General features: G+C 38.8%; 1 protein-coding gene across 4 annotated transcripts in view; it reads right to left on the bottom strand.

The window, feature by feature from the left end:
- POLA1 (DNA polymerase alpha 1, catalytic subunit) overlaps window positions 1–19,683 on the bottom strand; it is a 285,573-nt gene that overhangs the window by 124,105 nt on the left and 141,785 nt on the right. The gene's annotated exons all lie outside the window — the stretch shown is intronic.

Genomic DNA, 19,683 nt, shown 5'->3' with positions numbered 1-19,683 from the left:
CCTCCCCCCCAAAACAACTGGCACATCAGTACCCACCATAATTAGCATTTAGGATGCCTCAGTTTAAACAGAAATTTGCAAACCAAATCAAATCATTATGGCACAAACTCTCATGGACTAACATGATTCATGAGACAATATGCAGGTAACATACAATGCACTGGATCCAAAATTTGCTGCCAATGAGCAGAACAGTTTCCTCTATGCATGGAAGTCTTCTGATTTAATGGTAGTGTTTCCTGAGAGAAAAGAGTAGGGAAGAGACTGCCGATTCCCATCTCTTTTCACTCCCCAGTGAAATTCAGACAGACTTTTTTTTTTAATAATTTATATCCCGCCTATCTGGGCTATAAGTCCACTCTAGGCGGCTTCCAGCATATAATAAGAATAAAATACAATTAAAAAACAAAATGTGCATAAACATAAATAATAATTACAATCACAGCAGATAAAAAGGAATATAAGCTTGCTACCTTCTGCTGTGTAACTGAGGCCTAACATTAAATTAAATTGCAAATTTCCCTGCATCTTCTTTTGGCTTCCTAAAAGAAAAAGGGTCCAATAAATGTGAAAGTAGATGTCCAGGTTTTGGCATGTGACAGACCATGGTTGTTTCAGCAGGAGACAGTTGGCTACTGGAGTTTCCATGCCTCTGCTCTAATAAGTATTGTCAAAATGATCCAAAATTCAATATTTATCAATCTTTTAATAAATAAAATCTAATACATATTATTTCTCTAAGTTCCAATCTAACATTAGTAATGAATGAACTATGTTATAACATACTTGTTAAAAGTTACAAATTAAAAATGCCTTCTATATTTGTAGGACTGATTTATACTATCAGCATCATGAGAAGACCAACTAAGTACAAAAAGAGAGAGGTTAAACTGCTGCTTCAGGGGTTATCAACTACCAGTCCGTGGCCCAGTGCCGGTCCGTGGGCTTGCCGGAACTGGGCTGCAGATATGGATCTCCGCCCCCCCCCTGCAAGTGCAACACGCCCCCTACAAGCACAACATGCTCCTGCACAAGCGCGACACCCCCCACACACACACACACATGGAGTTTGCTCCCCCCAGCCGGTCCGCAGCCCAACAAAGGTTGGGGGCCACTGTGCTACTTCATGCTCCCTGTGCACCTGCTGCGGCTTGCCCGCCTTGACTATTTAAAACATGCACATTAATTACATTCCTCCTAGTAAGATTGTACCTATTTTTCCCCTCTCTTTTAAAGCCCAGAGTTCTATGCATGCTTACTCCTAGAAATCTCCTCAACTGAACGCCTGACTAGATATGCCTAGAGAAGGGCTATAAACATTGTGTTTGGTTTCTTTTTTTGTTTTAAGTTGAGCAGCACATATTAAAATATCAAGCTGCTTAGCCTGTGTGAAGTCAGAATGTTATTTTGTAAATAGGAACAGGTGAAGGTGTGCAGTAGCATATATTTAAGAACTACAAGATCCCTTCTTTGCTTCACACTTTACTTGTTCTCCAAATATTTGTTCATATTCTGGTTATTTTTCATTTACTTCCTTTAGGAACATCCCCCTATACTAAGCATTTTGGGATTCCTTTGTTAAAGCACTTTGTCTCTTCTCAACACCAAAGACTGAACACTTTTAAGACTAACAGACTTATTTGAGAATGAGGATTCGTGGATTACAGTCAATTTCTTTAAAAGCATGGATTAAAGCAGTGGCTCCCAACCTTGGGTAATTTAGGTGTTCTTGGACTGCGACTCCCAGAAGCCTTCGCCACTAGCTGTGTTGGTTGGAGTTCCTGGTAGCTGCAGTCCAAGAATGCCCAGTTTACCCATGCCCGGGAACCACTGGATTAAAGGTTCAGCACTTTGCACAGTGGGAAAACAAATGTATATTGTAGGGTATGGAATCAGAGCAAACCAGAATGCAGAAATTTATTATTTTACTCCTGACACTGGCCACAAACAATCAGCATAAACATCCTTATTTGCCAGAAAACAACACATACACTAATTTTGGTAACTGCGAAATAATGATTATTTTTCAGTTTTCAAAGTTGAGAATTCTGAATATTGTTGCCATTTTTTAAAAAATCAAAATGAAATAGGAAAGGCTGGAAGCTTTTCCTCATACTTTTGTACTAGATCAGTATCATATATTTAATACCTTTAGGCCAGAATCCTGCCGGTTATATATGCTAGCGTACGTTCAGTGGTGTAAATTGCAGCAACAAATTGCTGCTAGTTAAGGAGTTGCTTTCTTGTTGAACACCCAATTACACAACTGGCACATAATGAGGAATACAGGCAGCAACTTATTAATTAGCAGAAATTTGCTACTGCAATTTACACCACTGCACTAACACCAGCATATGTCTCCCAAATGCAAGGCCTGTCATAGTTAATATTACAGAAGTTTTGCTTGCTTTTTACTTTTTACTGATGAACATTACAAAAAAGCTTAAATTGCTTTCTTAGCATTCCTTTCCTAATAGAGAAATATAAATTTTATGCTGCTGAAAAAGTTTTACACACAGGAAGTATAACTCCATCATTTATCACAGAGTGTTAAAAGGAATAGAGAGGGGGAGAGGACGCTTGCATGAAATAAAGGTAAATCTAACACCTAGCTATGTTTTTCATACAGACACGAAGTGTCCTTTCAATTCACAGAAAATAATGTAATCTGTCCTGACTTCCCAGCAATTATAATTAACATTAAAACAATCTTTTTTCTTTGTCACCTCTTCATTCAGTTCTTATTTGTGTCTATTTGTACTTAGTATCAGTTAATCACTTTATATAATGATAACAAGAACAGGTGTTATTATGCATGGAAATTGAACATGTAGATAAATGTGTGATCAGTGCTATTTTTTTTTATTAAAAAAACAACCATATCAGAAATATGTAGCTCTTTATGTCTCTTGTTTTGATTTTATAATTAAGCTTCTGGTCTTGATTTGCTTTAAATAAAACTTTTATCAAACTCAACATATGTAATGCTTCAAATGACTGAAGTGCATTATTGTTAAGCCAGTTTTGATTAATATCAATTGTTCTTGACAACTACAGAAAGCTGGTTCTTTATTTCCTTGATTATAACTACTATAACCAAAGAATTTTGCAATTCAGTTCAAAACAAATATGCTTTGCACCTGGATTAGCATAAAATACACCAATGAGGTTTAAATAAAACTCGTGGGATTACAACTAATGAAACGGTATTCTAGTTCTAAGCACTTCACTAACAAAAGCACACAGCAATAGGTTTATCAGTTAATACAGATACATTATAAAATGCTGATAGTTCACTAATTAAATTATGGAATTGGATCAAAAAGGAGAATTCAATTTTGAACCCATTACTTGAAGACAATTAAGCCGGCTTCTGATCCCAGCTTCTTTGTAAGCTTCCTGGGTGCCATAATTCATCTACAGTAAGGCTTTAATTTCCAGGAAGTACCACAGCAGTTTCCTCTTTTGTAAATTAAGAACAAAACCAAGGTCTGAGACAGCTATGGAGTACTAAAGATAGGTTCTAGTCCAGGTGAGCAACATGTAGGTTTCTGTAGGTGTGAATTTGTGGGCTTTCTCTTTCCCGCTTCCTTCAAATTCTATTCCCTGGGATGCAAGACTATACATAGCATTCGGTTAGTGGCAACTCAATACAGAGTACATTGATCACTCTTCTGAAAGAAGTGACATAAGAGTTATCCATCGTCTCCTAATGGATTATTTCAGTACAGATGCCAGAACTTACCCTGGGGCCTTCTGTATGCTTTGCCACTGAGTTACATCATTTAGAACAAAGAGAAGGAAGCAACTTATTGGTCAAGGAGAAATTTTACAGTGGTGCCTCGCAAGACAAAAATAATTCATTCCATGAGACCTATCATCTTGCAAAATTTTCATCTTGCAAGGCGAGTTTTCCGATAGGAATGCACTGAATTTTAATTAATGTGTTCCTATGGGCCAAAAAACTATGAAAAAGTCACTTACCAGGTAGGGACCTGGGAAAGCACCATCGGAGGACTGGCAGTGGTCTCCTGCAACCGCAATTGCTGCTTTCAGAGGTGCCCCGGCAGTCCTCCCATGGTGCTGGGCAAGCCTTCCCCAGAAGCATTTTTAAATTTCCCGCCCTTTTCCCCTGCCTTTTTCCATTCCGAGGCTTGCCGAGCACCATCGGAGGCAAGCCTCCAAATGGAAAAAGGTAGGGGAAAGGGGCGGGAAACTCAAAAATGGTGCTGGGGAAGTCTTCAGAGGCTTGCCCAGCTCCATCAAAGAACTGCTGGGGGAACTCTGAAAGGGGTGATCGTGGTTGCAGGTGACCCCCGCCAGTTCTCCGATGCTGCTTCCCCAGCTCCCAGCCAGGTAGGTGACTTTTTCATAGTTTTTTTGCCCATAGGAATGCATTAATTAAAATTCAATGCATTCCTATGGAAAAACGTACCTTGCAAGACGAAAATATCTTCGTCTTGTGGGGCACCAAAAAACTTGCAAGACGCTTTTGTCTTGTAGGTTTTTCGTTGTCCGAGGCATTCATCTTGTGAGGTATCACTGTATTTCATCAACTGCTTCAGCTTTACTAGCAAACAAGTGTATTGTAATTCTTTCTTCCACCTTCTGGCCTCCTAAGTGCAGCATTCTGTTGTGCTTTTGCAGTTATAATCGAATAGGAAAAACTGAAATATTTTTAGCAAGAAGTCCCAGCAAGAATAAGCGGGAGCGTTTATCAATATTGAAAAGGCATTGTTTTCATCAAAGATACGTAACAGAAAATCTGCAACAGTGACCAAATGTAATACATTACAAACTGATGTATAGTAGTGCGTCACTTGACGAGGATAATCTGTTCCGTTCAAATCGCTGTTAAGCGAAATCCTCATCAAGCGAAATGAAAAGGCTAATTGAAACGCACTGAAAACTGCTCAATGCATTCCAATGGGCGAAATACCTCAGCGTCCAATGAAGATCCGCCATAAGGTGGCCATTTTCTGGTGCCTGTAATGCGAGGAATCCGTCCTAAGCACAGTGGGGAGCCATTTTAAACAGCGGGTGGCTATTTTGAAACCCGGCGATCAGCTGTTTTTTGATCATCGTAAAGCAAAAAAATCGGTTCCTGAAGCAGGGAACCGATCATCGTGAAGCGATTTTTCCCATTTAAAACATTGTTTTGCGACCACAAAAACTTCATTGTTAAGCGATTACCTCGTTAGACTAACGAGGTAATCATCAAGCGGGGCACCAATGTATTTTATAAAGTTAAAGATGGAATTCTCTTATGTATTACACTTGTTTAACTCGATCAGCACAAACCTCAAATGTTTACACTAATTTTTTAATCTTATTACAATTCTTCACTCAGATTTATGCTACATTACACTAATAGGCCAGTGGTCAAAATCAGTTGAAAAATGCACAATATGAGCAAAGGGGATTAGAAGAAAATGAAACTACAGTGGACCCTTGACTTACAGACGGCTTGACTTACAGACTTTTTGAGTTACAGACTTCTCTGGCCGCAAAATTTAGTTTTGACTTGCAGACCGAGATTTGACTTACAGACCAGAAAAAAACCAAAATGGAACAAAAACGGCCTGTTACGGGATTAATCGGTTTTCAATGCACTGTAGGTCAATGGAGACTTGACTTACAGACTTTTTGACTTGAGAACCGCCTTCCAATATGGATTAAGTTCTCAAGTCAAGACCCCACTGTATATGCGGTGGAAACACTTGCAAGGTTAGTGTCCTACAACTGGAATACCGTTGCCCCTGCCTCCATCCCATTGAACTGTTATTCTGAGAGTAGAGAACAAGTGAAATGGTGTGAATGTGTTCTGCTAGACAACTTGCACCTTCTGAAGCACATCACACCATAGCAGCTATCCAAGACTCATTTAAAAGCTGGTGTGGGTAAACAAATCAATCTTGAGATTTACTAAAGGCTAACATACCAACTTCTGCTAGAGTAACTCAGGAAGGAGGGGCAACCTCATTATAAAACTACTTCTAATAAGCAGACTATAATATAAACAACTCTACATCATTGGAGTTCGCACTATAATTTCTCTAACTCTGTTTTAATGGCTTTTTAAAAATTATTAGTTGTTCTTGTATTTCTATACTAGTATAAGTCACTGATTACTTTCTAGAAAGCATACAAGTAAGAACTTACTACTAAAAAACAAAAACAAATTAGAGGCCATTGTTGAACCACAGCTCAGGCAGTGATCCTACAAACAATTGTTTAATCATTTATAATAAGGAGCAGTCCCTCTGCCCTGCTCAGTCCAGTGTCGCCTCAACATACTTAGAAAGCAAAAAATGTTGGATTTCGTTGGGGAAGAAAGTATTGAAGAAGGTATGTTTGAGCTTGAATCCTAACAGAAGCTGTTCAGCTAAGAGGAAGAGATGCACATTTTGTTTGAAATAATGTATAAAAGCAAGTCCGGCTGCCTATAAATCTGGAAATGAAATGGGATCACCCATAAATGGCAATATTGTTTCTACATGTGTTGCAGAAAAACGATGAGCAAGTACAGAAGAAATAGTAGTTGTCACCAGGTTGGTTGTAACTTATGGTGTCCCTTTCTAGGGGTTCCTAGATATAGACTATTCAGCAGTCTGTGCATGCCCTGGGACTGTACAGCTCGCCCAAGGGTAAAAAGATAGGCTGTTCTCCTGAAAAGCACATTAGAAAATCACACCTGCCAACCTCTGGCTCTGCAGCCAGTTACCCAATTCGCTGAGCTCTCCAGCCAGCCAGCTATAAAGGAGCATAGAAGTTTAATTTAAAAATGGTGATAACCTCAGGAGGGGAGCATTCCATGGAATTAAAAAATCTTCCCTCACATTGATAAGCAGATTGTCTGTAGGAAACAAAAGACACATTTCCTTTTCTTGGAAATTGTCTCCATTTGGATTGATTATTGAACTGAAGTACATGTGGTAGGACCTCCTTTTCCACAGGGGATTGGTTCCAAGCGCTTGTAGATGCTGAAAACCATGGATAATAGCGAACATTATACATAGCGTAGCAAAATTTAAAAAATCAATTAAAAACTATCTTCACGTTTTTCCAGAAATGGCCACTAGAGGGACCCAGAAACCAAGCTATATATTCTTCTACAATGATAATACATAGTATGGTGTCTGACTCCCTCTAGTGACCAGTTCTGGCAAATACACCATGAAAATGCGTATTTTAAGGGTTTTTTTTTTTCTCTTTCAACATTAATATTTTCATACCGCAGAGATGCTTTTTCGCTTCTTAATATTCATATATGAACTCACAGCTATGGGTTTTCTGCTCTTGAACATTCAAGAACTTTCCAAACTGAGCTATAGTTTTTTTACAGGAGTCATGCTCACTCCATTATGCATATCTAAATGCTTCTCTCCTGTTCCTTTAGTTCCTTGCCTGGCGAGTTAGGCCAAAAAAAAAAAAAAAGAGGAAGAAAGAAAAGTGACTCCCACATGGGGAGAAGGGCTACTTCTGCATGTTCACAGATGGCCATCTAAAGAAACACAATTACAGGTAAGCAATCTATCTTTCTTCTTTAAGGCCTCTGTGTTGAGCTTGCCATTGGAGGGGTGAATGTCAGTGGAGGACTATGGACAAAACAGCTCTATTAACATTTTCATTTCTTCATACTCTGGTATCAAGTTTATGGAGCTGTATAAAATACAGATGGCTGAGACCATGCCACAGCCCTATATATTCCTGGTGATGGAATACTACTTAAGAAGATAGATGATGTTACCGTGAGCCCAACATGGTGAGGAAGAGGAATGCTAGCAAGTTCACAGCGTAGTTTGGTGGTGCCAGTGAACCATTTAGAGCAGGGGTCTCAAACATGCGGCCTGGGGGCCATTTGCAGCACGCCAGATAATAGTTTGCGGCCCCTGCCTTGCCTGCCCCCCCGAAGCGCCCACGCATCCTCTCCTGTCAAGAGTCAAAAGAAGCCTCGCCTTGGTCGCCCGCTCTCTCCCAAGACAGCGCCTCTTGCACTCTCCAACCGGAACTGCAGCCTGCGAGCCAGCCTGCCTGGCTAAGGAAACTCCTGGGCAGTTTCCTCAGGCTCTTGCTCCACTTGGCGAAAAATCTGATGCGGCGCAGCCACACCCAGACTCTGCCTCCAGCGGCCCCCAGGTAAATTGAGTTTGAGACCCCTGAGAGTCTAAGAGGTTATACTGAAGACCTTTGGGTGTGGGCCATAAGCGAAAAACAGCTGTCCCTGTGTTGTAAAAAAGAACATAAATTACAGATCTAGGGTGCAAATAGTCCTATTGATGATGGCTGTTGGACCGAAATAGAAGGTTGCCAGGATAAATGAAAGGAAGATTGCACCTTGGGGAGCAAAGTGATCTTGTCCTTATGGAAAACTCAAAATGAGAGGTCACTGTCCTACATGAAGTGAGAGCAACAAGGATGAAGATCTTCACAGAGAGAAGATGAAGGTCTGCCAGTGTTTGCTAGAGACATTTTAGATAGGACCAATGAAAGGTTCTGTGATAGTGTAATGGGGAGAAACGAGGAAAACATATTGTTCAGTTCTTTAAAAAGACGTCTGATGTCTAGGCGAGAGAACCAGAAGGAAGCAGATATGGGTGGCGTGTTGGCTGAGATCATCACCAGGCAAACTTTAACGGAGAATAAACTGAATCCCTTGGTTTTTAATGCCAGCAGAGGAAGAAATATCACATTTCTATGTTGGGTTTCCTCAAAAGTTGGTTTTGGGTAAGGAAATATGTATTATTTCTGTGTGTCCATGTAATTGCTTAAGGCTACAAACACCCAACCTAAACAACATAAACCTAACACCACAATAAAATACAATTATATAATACACTAGTGTCACCATCACCCTCAGGGCTAGCATTAATAATATTTTAAATTTCATTCAGTCCATTTTCTCTCCAAAACTTCACTGTTTCTCCCCTTGGTGTATACCCCTTCCCTCTCCAAAATACATATTCCAAGAATACACTCCATATTTTCTTAAAATCATTATTTCTTGATAGCCTCTTCTTATTTTCATATCAAAAGTCAGTTTATCATTAATTGCCATACCCCATAGTTCTCTGTAACATTCCTCTAAATTGAGTTGGTTATCATTTTTCCAGTTTCTTGCAAAAATTAATCTTGCTGCTTTAATCATTATTACTATCAATTTCAACAATTGATCCTTATTAACCAAATTCAATAAAGCCATTGATGGGGACATTTGAATATTTAATCCAGTTATTTCCCTTATTTCTTTAAAAATTTGCTTCCATTCTTGCTTTCTTATTTCACATGACCACCACATATGTATATACGTCCCCTTCTCTTTTTTACACTTCCAGCATAGTGATGATACATTTTTATTTAGTACTGTATATTCAGTTTTACCGGCTGTGACGAATCTCCTATGATCCCAACCTGATTCCCTCAACAAAAGGGCTCACACGGTTTAAGCTCTTTCTTTCATTTGCTGCCACCAGTGGACTTCCTTTATCCACGCTGTAAAAGATATCATTCAGACATTTGCTGCCAGCAGAACTTTGTTTATTTAAGGTCATTAGGGAAAATCAGAATTTCAGATGTTCTTTATTCATTTCATGTTCATATAATCAAGTCAATCTGCTTTATGTGTTGACTTTAATCAGTTGTTTATCATCATCATCATCATCATAATCTCTCTTTACTTTTCTGACTATCTCTCTCTGCAACTACTTCTCTCCTTCTCTCTTAACTCCATCTCACTGTCTAACTGACTCTCTGCCTCCGCCCCTCCTAAGAAGCAGGCGTCTTTTAATTTCATGGCTGCTGTCGCCATCTACAGTGATTATGGAGCCCAAGAACATAAAATCTGTCACTGCCTCCATATCTTCCCCTCCTATTTCCCAGGAGGTGATGGGACCAGTGGCCATGATCTTAGTTTTTTTGATGTTGAGCTTCAGACCATTTTTTGCACTCTCCTCTTTCACCCTCATTACAAGGTTCCTTAATTCTTCCTCACTTTCTGCTATCAGAGTGGTATCATCTGCATATCTGAGGTTGTTAATATTTCTTCCGGCATGAAAGATTCTGGATATAAGTTAAATAAGCAGGGAAACAAAATACAGCCTTCTCATATTCCTTTCCCAATTTTGAACGAATCAGTTGTTCCATGTCCAGTTCTAACTGTTGCTTCCTGTCCCATATATAGATTTCTCAGGAGATAGATAAGGTGGTCAAGCACTCCCATTTCTTTAAGAACTTGCCATAGCTTGCTGTGCTCCACGCACAGGCTTTTGCATAGTCAATGAAGCAGAAGTAGATGTTTTTCTGGCTTTCTCTATAATCCAGTGCACGTTAGCAATTTCGTCTTGAGTTCCTCTGCCCCTTCGAAATCCAGCTTGTACTTCTGGGAGTTCTCAGTCCACATACTGCTTGACACTGCCTTGGAGGATTTTGAGCACAACCTTGCTAGCATGTGAAATGAGTGCAAGTGTATGGTAGTTGGAGCATTCTTTGGCACTGCCCTTCTTTGGGATTGGCATGTAGACTGAACTTTTCCAATCCTCTGGCCACTGCTGAGTTTTCCAAACTTACTGGCATATTGAGTGTAGCCCCTTAACAGCATAATCTTTTAAGATTTTAAATAGTTCTGCTGAAATGCCATCACCTCCACTGGCCTTGCTGTTAGCCATGCTTTCTAAGGCTCACTTGATTTCACTCTCCAGGATGTCTGGCTCAAGGCCTGCAACCACGCTATCTGGGTTGTCCGGGACATCCAGATCTTTCTGGTATAATTCCTCTGTGTATTCTTGCCACCTCTTCTTGATGTCTTCTGCTTCCGTTAGGTCCCTACCATTTTTGTCCTTCATCATGTCCATCTTTGCACAAAAGCTTCCTTTAACAGCTCCAGTTTTCTTGAACAGATCTCTGGTTTTTCCCTTTCTATTATTTTCCTCTACATCTCTGCACCATTCATTTAAGAAAGCCCTCTCGTCTCTCCTTGTTATTCTTTGGAAGTTAGCATTCAATTTTCTGTAACTTTCCCTATCTCCCTTGCATTTTGTTTCCCTTCTCTTCTCTGCTGTTTGTAAGGCCTCGTTGGACAGCTACTTTGATTTCTTGCATTTTCTTTTCTTTGGGATGTTTTTTCTTGCTGTCTCCTGTACAATGTTTTGAGCCTCCATCCATCGTTCTTCAGGCACTCTGTCCACCAAATCTAGTTCCTTAAATCTGTTCTTCACTTCCACTGTGTATTCATAAGGGATTTGGTTGAGATTATACCTGACTAGCCCAGGGGTTTTTCCTTCTTTCTTCAATTTAAGCTTGAGTTTTACTATAAGAAGCTAATGATCAGAGCCACAATCAGCTCCAGGTCTTGTTTTTGCTGACTCTATAGAGCTTCTCCATCTTTGGCTGCAGAGAACAAAATCAATCTGATTTTGGTATTGCCCATCTGGTGATGTCCATGTGTAGAATCGCCTCTTGTGTTGTTGGAAAAGAGTGTTTGTGATGACCAGCTTGTTCTCTTGACAAAACTGTATTAGACTTTGCCCTGCTCCGTTTTGAACTCCAAGGCCAAACTTACTTTACTTTTATTGGATTTTTACCCCGCCCCCCTAGACAAAGTCTACTTGGGGCGGCTTACATACATAAAAACATAGCAAAACAACATCAATTACCTATTGTTCCTTCTATCTCTTGACTCCCTACTTTAGCATTCCAGTCCCCTATAATGAGAAGAACATCTTTCTTTGGTGTCAGTTCTAGAAGGTGTTGTAAGTCTTCATAGAACTGGTCAATTTTGGCCTCTTCTGCATCGGTGGTTGGTGCATAAACTTGGATTACTCTATGTTGAAAGGTCTGCCTTGGACTCGTATTGAAATCATTCTATCATTTTTGAGTGTTGTACTACATAGCTAAAGGAGTAGCAATAGATTCCCCAAAAAAGAAAGTGAAAGGATTTCTTAGGGTACAACATCTCCACAGTGATACTGAAAACCCAACGTTGGCAAAATTCATATCCATATGATTTGTGGATATGAATAGTGAACTTATTCAGAGTTCACTATAGAGATATATCACCATTCAGGTATCATAGAATGTTTTAATAATATTTAGTAGTGCTTTCAATTTCTGTATGTATAATGTTTCTACAACGTCCTGTACTGTACTTAAAACAGTCCTCTAGGAATGGATAAATTTATTCATGGATACCCTGAAACTTTATCAGGACATACACAGACACATACACTGGCTGAAGAACTATTGATACTTTCTTTAAAAATGTGCACAGAAACCCGCTGCTTACATACATTTGTAATCTCATATATTTTGTGGCTTTCTTCCTCATGCACATTTTGAATTCATACACTCAAGTATTAAGATCATAACAAATAGCTCTCGTTTTAAGAAAATGTTTATTTCAAAAGTAGGCAGCTTATCAATGCATCATAAATGGGAGTTGCAGATGGTTTAGATGAATATGGTTAGCATTTTCATGTCTGTTTCATTAACATTGCAGATTCCTAACTATAATTGATGGATATATTGCATTTACTTACAGTATTCCTGTTCTGAGGGTCATTTTTAAAAAGGACAGCCTTCATGTGGAAAATGCCAAGTGCCTACCCATGTTCATGTTCCACACGGCAGGCATACTGTTTAAAAGCCTCTTATACTGTGCACTGGTGCATACACATGTGGTGTTTGTGCACTAGTGCTCTATCTCCCCGGAGGTGGCTGTGCTGGAATGTAGATGTTACAGGGGTAAGAGGCTTTTAAAATTATGCCTGCTGCATGAAGCACACTGATGTGGGTAAGTGCTTTTCAGCAACCTCCACATGTGGGATGTAATATTTAAATTGGCCCTCGAATTATCACTGCAAATATAAAATTAGGTGAGCCTTTAAAATCAAGCAAAATGCAAGTCATGACTATTATGCATTTAGATGTGTGTGCTTCCTGTTTCCACTTTTTAGCATGTGAGCCATTCCATTTTCAAACTTACTGCCGCAGCATTTAAAGCTGGAAAAACTTTTTGAGGAAAAATCTGTGATTACTAGAAATCTAATTAAAACCTCCGAGACTGCACAAAAGACTTTCCAGAATAGCCTTTAGTCTAAGTGACCTCTTCTGACCCCAAGGTACTTTTTAATTAATTTTGTATTGATTTTAATTAACACAAGCTTTTAGTGGTTGATGAGCATATTGATGTAAGAAAGTACACATGTAGATTGTTTAGAGGCTGAGACTGCATTTTTATTAAAGTTCCAAACACAAGAGGAACGTCATTTTAAAAATATGACTTTTGTGTTTTTCATTTGGAATTTCTTTGCTATGATCTTCTCTAAAGAAAAAGCAAGACAAAGGTGGCCCAAGAAGTCATGATATGGCCTATACTGTATTAGAATACACTTAATACTAGAATTACAGTGATATCTGAACAATGGTTTGTATGTATCAATCATAACATAGTATTTCTGACAATGACTCGGTAAAAAAAGGGGGGGGAATGACATACAACCCCACCCCTGCCCAAATAGGTGCAAAAAGTCTTGAAAGAGGTCGGTGACAAGGAAATGTACAGTTTTCTTTAGTACTGGCACTTCTTGTCTAAAAATATTAATGTGCCACAGTTCCTTCAGAAAAAAATAGATTGGAACATGTAACACTTTCAAATTACTATACAGTACTGTACTACATCTTATTCTCCGATGCTCAGAATTTTCCAAGATGATGAGATTCAGGGTATTTAAAAATCATGGACATTTTTGAAACTCAAAAAGTTCTGTCAACTTTATACTTCAGAGTGTTAAGATGTATGCACAGTTTTTAAACGCATGTTCCAAATAATAACATGTGTTATATATCTGCAGAACTAGTAAATCTCAGAAAAATGCTGAAGAAGGCAATGGGGGGGAAAACCCACCACAATATATAAATACTTTAAACAAAGCTATCAACAGGATAGAAATGCAAGCTACGATGCAAGTCAGTGTAAGAGTTTTAAATGTTATTAATATTGATTTTTAAAGAACATGTCTTTAAATGTACAGGCACATGTCATTTCATACAAGTTATTTGAAACTTATTGATCTTCTCATTTGTGGAAAGACAGGGCTCTGCCATCACTCTGGTGAAAGGATAATAGAGCACTCTAAACACTTATGATAGGTTAGATGCAAACAGTGGTCCTCATTTAAACAGATTTAACTGCACTACAAGTGTTTGCATTCCAACCTTTGCAATTGCGTGTTATGCAATAAATTAACAAGTGTATTCTGCTCTGCTTCACATCAAGACAATATCTCAGTCTTGTTGCCTTAATTTGCAATCAGGGGCTAAGCACCAGAAGATGCATCCAAAGAACATTAAAAGGATAGAATATAAGCTTTCATAGCCTGCCACACTGTACACAATGAAAGCCAACAATTACCAGCAACTTTATTTTACCACTATAGGACAATACCAAAGCAGTTAAATTTGGCTCCATTCAAGCAGCTGGAGAAAATATACTAAAAATGACTGTATGTGGAAAATTGAAAAAAAACCTGAATGGAGGATGTATATGTATTTTGTATGGACAGCTAAAATCTCAGGAAGTATATTCAAGTCTATTCTGCAAAATACCCTTCTATTCATTCTACTCAAAGCAGCATTCTCAGGCTATAATAGGTCACAAGTAAGTACAGTACCTTCCTTCAAGGATAATTTTGCTTTGTCTGTCAGCTGTCAACAAAACACAAAGAACTCATACAGTCCAGCCATGTATTGTACATGTAAGAGAATCTAACAAAATACAAGGATAAAAGGGGGTGGGGTGGATAACAAGTTTTTCGTGGCAGGTTCAGTTCCATGTTTTCTAATACAAAATAATTTCATACACCACATTTCATGAGTTTCTACTTTATTCACAAGTAACTACAAAGACTACCCCAAAAATTAACAAAAATACAAATAGAAATAGAAAGCAAAGGTGTAACTAAGGTTCCGTTTTCAGATATAAGTTACACATGCGGATTAGAAAATGTATAAAATAACTACCAGGATAAAGAAAGAAAGAGGTGAAAACTTAGTAGGTAACAAAACTATATCACTTGTAGTAGTGACAAGACACTTAGCTGGCCACAGGGGGGAAAAAATTTAAAGTTAACACACAATTACTCAAGTTCTTTTCTTGTAAATTGAGAAAACCTTCTGGCATTGAAAGAAAGGTCTCAAGACTTGTCACTTCAAAACCAGTAAAGAATTTAAAAGCATTACCAAGAAATGTTTGTTCATTTAAGTTTAATTATTTTCTCTTCGAGAATGGTACTAATGAAACTGAATATCTTTCATGGTTTCGAAGGACAGTTTGAATAGTCTGTAAACAAGACTGAGGGCAGACAAGTGAGCTGGCTGAGCCAACGGGTTGCTAGGTGATACAGAATGTAAACCCCACAAACTTGCTAAGGGCTATTTTGCTTTCATTCCACTCTCACACAGCTTCTTCCAAGTTTCAGCCATTACCTTTCAGGTGACTATGACAATATGTCCATGGCTCTTAAAAATATGATGTCTGCTAAATGCAGAGTTAAAACTGGAGGAGAGAAACATTTTGCAACACAGCAAATATAACATGAAAAGTAGTTATTTTTAAAAAGGGAAATACATTCCTCATATGGTTTACAGGGACAAACATTCAATATATTCTCTCACTCTTTCTTTCTCTCTCTCTCCACTCCAAAAACTTGTGGCTTTTTTCAAGTATCTGATCAGAGATTGTCCAGTAAGAGCACTTTATTAGATCATCAGTCGAAGGGTTTCACAAGCACTGAGAGCAATGGACTCAAATGCAGCACATCAGTTTTAATAGACCACAGACTAATAGTAAACTGCAGATACTGCTGAGAACTTTCCATGCACTAAACTCTTGAAAAAGCACCATCTCTCCAGCTTAAATGCAGCTGCCTCTTTCAATGCCGCAAATGGGTAAATTTGACAAAAAAGCCACCATTAAGACTACATGAAAGGCTCAAGACAACATCCTTTCAATGCTTTGTACTTCAGTAATCAGATGTACTTACTCACCCCCTCCCCCAAACCCGATCAAGAACTATTTCTGAATGGTAGGAAATAATTCCACTTTGTACATCTTTTAGTTAATCAAGACTTTCTATTCAGCAATTTGACCTTTTGTTCAAAACAGGATTATCAGTTTTTTCGCCAGTTACCAAGGGCGACTCGCATGGTGAACATAATTGCAATAATTTGCAAAACACCATGGCAACCCACATTACAACTAGGTAAATACTGGTCTTTTGTGCTACATTGTTATTTTCAGAGATGCTGAAGTCAAAGAACGAATGACAAATGAACACAAAATTTATATTTGCTTTGTCTCAAAAGAGAAGAAAATTGATAACAAGAATTGGGGGGAAACTGACTACAGCTGTAATTTCTAACTTGATTAATTAGGATGGTAACAGTCCTTAACAGTATATTCAACAAACAGCCCTGACTTAGTCTCTCCACCCACCTCTCCCCCTCACTACACTACCACTATCCCCCGCCCCAGACAATTTTTCCCCTTCTGCTAGGAGAACCAACCAACCCCATTTGCTCTTTTCTTCATCTTAATGGAATCCTTAATTACAGAATATTGTCCTCCAGCTCTTCATTACACATTGAAAACTGAGTGAGAGAGAATACGAGTGCCAAAGCAGACAGGGTTGCTACAGCAGTCTTGTCTGATTTTTTTTCCCTTGGACACAACAGGCCTAAGGATGAGATGGCATTTTTCTAGTATTAGCAGCTGTTCTACTTCAGACAATTAAGCACAAACTATTTAGCATTTCAGAAAGCCACTTTCTGCATTGGCAATGTTAAGTAAGTGTGCATACTAATATTAATTTACAATTTAAATACCAAAACATGTTAGGGGAAGTCTCTACTTACACTGTGATCAATATTTGGGACTCAATATTTGCAACATTCCTCCACCTCTCAACGAAAATTCTAATTACTTGCCATGAAGTCAATTCTGACATTGACCCTTTTCAGGGTTTTCTAGGTAGAGAGTATGCAGAAGTGTTTTGCCGTTCCTTTCTTCTGGAGAATCTCTGGAACTGTGCTTCTTGCAGAAGTCTAAGTACGCTGGTTCTTCTTCTGGTACATATAGTCGGGAATCAAATTCTAACTCACTGCACTATCCACTCAACTTCTCTCAACAATACTAGGGCTAAAATCCAATTGTAAATTGCAACTAGGGTAGGCTCATAGAATCGATGTAACTTTTGGAGGATCTGACTCACCAAATTCCCAATGATTCAATTAGCCTACTCTAGATGCAAATACTCTAGTATTTCACTCTATTTGTGCATTCATATTAAATTATAGTGTAGAAAAGATAAAAAGTATACAGTTTTGTATTTGCATACATTGTAATTTAGCAAGATTGTGTACTACAACAGTGCAAAATAGAGCTGGACAAAGCAAACACAGATTCAGATCTCTATTTACCCAAGAAAACCTGTCTGATATCCATGGGCAAAGCACTTTTTAACTGCCAAATCCATTCCAGATGGTAAAATGAAGTTAGATGAAATAAAGATATATTGTACCTTATGTAATACACAGGTGCAGTGCAAAGTTGAATTGATTCAGCTTCTGTCCTAGTGGGTGGTGGTTTAATGCCCATTCACTATGCATATTCTTCATTTCAAAACACAGCTTGGATCCTGCTGCAGTGGTAAACCAGAGTAGCTCATCTCATTGCAATCTACTCATTCCCTCCTCCACCCCAAGGTCCCCAAAAGCTTCCCCAGGCTAAAAGAGATCGCTGGGGAGTCTCAGAATCTGCAGGTGGGCGGAGGAAATGTTTAATTAAAGATAAAAGGCTCCAGTTGATGACATCGTCAGCCTTATGCACACACAGCTGTGCCAATAGCATTCCACTCAATGTAGCTGAGCAGACAGAATTCAGTAAGACATGGATATACACACACAAGCTGTGTTCTTGTATCTGTTTCCTCAAGTGATCGAACACCTAATTTAGCTCACCTGGGAGGAAGACCTAAACTGGAAGGCTTTGAGACCTAGCTCTACCCAAGCTTCCTTATCTTGTTCTTGTGACAGATGGCAGATTTCTTTCTGAATACAAAGCCTTTTTAGAGTCTCTAATTTTTGTACTCTGAAAAGTCTGTCTGTTAGGTAGAACTACCAAAATAGAGAATTATGGGATTTATAGCCCCAAATCCCCAGTCCTTATATAGATTATTCTAAACCTGAATGTTCCACAGCCAGGCACTCTCAGTCTGGAGCATACCGCAGCAGTACAACCAGAACAAACATATTCACAGATGATCACTCATGGAGCCACAATTACAGGTAAGCAATTTTTTTTCTTTTGTAGTCTCTAAGACACAATATAGGGAAAATTAGCAAGCTAACTCACTGGAGAAGGATAAACTTCACGCCATCAACATCAACAGAGCTTTCCCAAAAGCCACACCGCCAAGGGCCCTTGCACCCAAATGATAATGATAAATGCATGTGATAAAAGAGACATCACTGCCCTTTAAAAATCATGAAAGGTACTCCTTGGAGCAAGCAGAATAAGCAGTCATACCCTCAGTGATTGATACTTGGTGATGTCACAGAGGAATACACTTTGATGCAATACTAGAGTGGAGTTGTGATGACGGGGCTTAAAATCCTGAACAGTAGAAGAGTACTTCCAGCAGCTGAAAGATAATTCAGCAGGTGTCTAAACTGCTTTGCTCAAAGAGGACATGCACAATGGCTGTTTAAAACAGAACTGAGTCTGGGAGATTGAGTGTATGCCATACATTCTATCAGTTGTGCTCATTTTCTGATTATTGTCTAGTTGTCCTGCGTGGTTGTCCTCCAATACATTAATGAAATTTTTGATTTTGTGCAATGTGGAAGGCACAATCAAATGCACTTAACACAACTAATATGCCCCATGAAGCAGAGATGGGAGCATGTGAACTGCAGCTGATGGTGCTGTTTGTGACTGCACTTGCTTAAAGACAGGATCAGTTCTTGCTGTGAATGCCTGATCTTTAAGCCACTTCCTAAAATGGTATCCCTTACCACTATGGATCTTCCCTAGGTACTTGATATTGTTTCCTCCAGAATGATGGAAATCTCCAGTCCAAATACAGGGTGAAAAATCTATGACAATGAGACTGTGGTAGGTACTTTGAAGGACACTATCAGGTGCAGTGTTCTAGAATAAACAGATTCTGGTGACAGATTCCTCAATATCAAGTGGCAATGTAGACCACAGTAGAGTTCCAGTGATGTAGTCAAAGGGTAAGTGATTGAAATGAAAATGATGTTGACAAGACATTGATTGCTCTATCACTTATTTGGAGATAGATAGCACATACCGCACCTTATTTGATGAGTATGTATCAAAATGTTCCTGCATGTGCTTTAGGACTGATGCATAAAGAAGAGGAACCGGAGGTAGCAAAGTAACTAGTGCCTCAGTGCATGAATTTGAAAGTACTGGGTTCTACAAAGCTGAAGTGGGATTTGGAATTAAAGGGGGAAATGATGCTAATACTAGGGATGAGACTTTGGTTTCAAACTGAATGGAAACTCACAAAAGAGGCTGGTGTCTTTTTTCTTCTTCTTTTATTTTGTTTAATTCCAAAAATGGCCTGTTTACAACAAATGTTTCATTTAAATGAGAGAAATAAA

Source organism: Pogona vitticeps, chromosome 3 (assembly GCF_051106095.1).
Source record: "Pogona vitticeps strain Pit_001003342236 chromosome 3, PviZW2.1, whole genome shotgun sequence".
Classification (NCBI taxonomy): Eukaryota; Metazoa; Chordata; class Lepidosauria; order Squamata; family Agamidae; genus Pogona; species Pogona vitticeps.
The sequence above is the reverse complement of the archived record's forward strand: the minus strand, read 5'-3'. Positions and strand labels throughout refer to the sequence as shown.